General features: G+C 47.6%; 1 non-coding gene across 1 annotated transcript; it reads right to left on the bottom strand.

The window, feature by feature from the left end:
- Positions 1 to 234: 234 nt before the first annotated feature.
- Positions 235 to 309, bottom strand: Trnas-cga (transfer RNA serine (anticodon CGA)). The gene has a single exon. It is a non-coding gene; the product is annotated as a tRNA-Ser (tRNA).
- Positions 310 to 1942: the final 1633 nt, after the last annotated feature.

Genomic DNA, 1942 nt, shown 5'->3' on the forward strand with positions numbered 1-1942 from the left:
TGCTCTGTAACACGCACAAGACGAATTACGGCACATACTACTCACGGGTTTAGTGGGAAACGTTTACTGGCAGACCCGGATTAGAACTATCCACTGCTACACATGTAAAACCAGTCTAAATTTGGGTCGCTGGGGTCGCTTGTACCCGCGAGACAAGTTAAACTTCCAGAATGAGATTTTCACTCTGCAGCGGAGTGTGCGCTGATATGAAACTTCCTGGCAGATTAAAACTGTGTGCCCGACCGAGACTCGAACTCGGGACCTTTGCCTTTCGCGGGCAAATGCTCTACCAACTGAGCTACCGAAGCACGACTCACGCCCGGTACTCACAGCTTTACTTCTGCCAGTACCTCGTCTCCTACCTTCCAAACTTTACAGAAGCTCTCCTGTGAACCTTGCAGAACTAGCACTCCTGAAAGAAAGGATATTGCGGAGACATGGCTTAGCCACAGCCTGGGGGATGTTTCCAGAATGAGATTTTCACTCTGCAGCGGAGTGTGCGCTGATATGAAACTTCCTGGCAGATTAAAACTGTGTGCCCGACCGAGACTCGAACTCGGGACCTTTGCCTTTCGCGGGCAAGTGCTCTACCAACTGAGCTACCGAAGCACGACTCACGCCCGGTACTCACAGCTTTACTTCTGCCAGTACCTCGTCTCCTACCTTCTAAACTTTACAGAAGCTCTCCTGCGAACCTTGCAGAACTAGCACTCCTGAAAGAAAGGATATTGCGGAGACATGGCTTAGCCACAGCCTGGGGGATGTTTCCAGAATGAGATTTTCACTCTGCAGCGGAGTGTGCGCTGATATGAAACTTCCTGGCAGATTAAAACTGTGTGCCCGACCGAGACTCGAACTCGGGACCTTTGCCTTTCGCGGGCAAGTGCTCTACCAACTGAGCTACCGAAGCACGACTCACGCCCGGTACTCACAGCTTTACTTCTGCCAGTACCTCGTCTCCTACCTTCCAAACTTTACAGAAGCTCTCCTGCGAACCTTGCAGAACTAGCACTCCTGAAAGAAAGGATATTGCGGAGACTTCTCAATATTCAAAAGCTAATATTTAAAAGCCGTGTACTAATTCCACAACTTTCAGAAAGCTCCCAAGGTCTGGTCACTGGACTGCAACAAGTAAACTACTTACAGTTCTAACACCGTCTCCAACTGGCTCACAAGAACTTCTGTCGATCATCTCCACATAACAAAGCTACGATACACTTAAACACAAATAAGGTGAAGAGTGACACAGGAGAGAAACTTAAGTTACTGGCCACTATTAAACATCACCACGTCGGTCTCGCTCTCTAAAACACCTCTCACCAGCTAACTAGCATCTAATAGGTGGAGGGTTCACTGAACCACCTTCCAGCTATTTCTCTACCGTTCCACACTCGAAAGACGCGCAGGAAAAACGAGCTCTTTAATCTTTCTCTGCGAGCTCTGATTTATCTTATTTTATAACGATGGTTATTTCTCCCTTTGTACGTAAGCGGCAACAAAGTATTTTGGCAATCGGAGGGGAACGTTGGAGATGAAATTTCACGAGAAGATCCTGTCCCAAAGAAAACTATTCGCCTATCATATCCATGGCACTCTCTCTCCTACTTCGCAATGTTACAAAACCAGCTGCCTTGTTTTGAACTTTCTCGATGTCCCCCGTCAGTCGCATCTGATGCTGGACCCACACCACGCAGCAACACTCCACAAGGGCAGTGAGTTATAAAGAGGAATGTAAATCTCTAAAACACGCAGTTATGTAAGTTCAGCTGATCGACGAAATAAGGAAGTACGAAAATCATAAATTGTAGGCCTTCACGGCCGGCGTCTTCATTAGTTAAAACTTCCGGGCTGAGGAGCCATGGTCGATCTGTAAGACTTCTTCTTCCTGACGTTTTGTTGCCAACTGCGGGAAACATCTTCCGAGGTGAGTAAACGACAAACT

Source organism: Schistocerca cancellata, chromosome 3 (genome assembly GCF_023864275.1).
Source record: "Schistocerca cancellata isolate TAMUIC-IGC-003103 chromosome 3, iqSchCanc2.1, whole genome shotgun sequence".
In the NCBI taxonomy this organism is placed as follows: domain Eukaryota; kingdom Metazoa; phylum Arthropoda; class Insecta; order Orthoptera; family Acrididae; genus Schistocerca; species Schistocerca cancellata.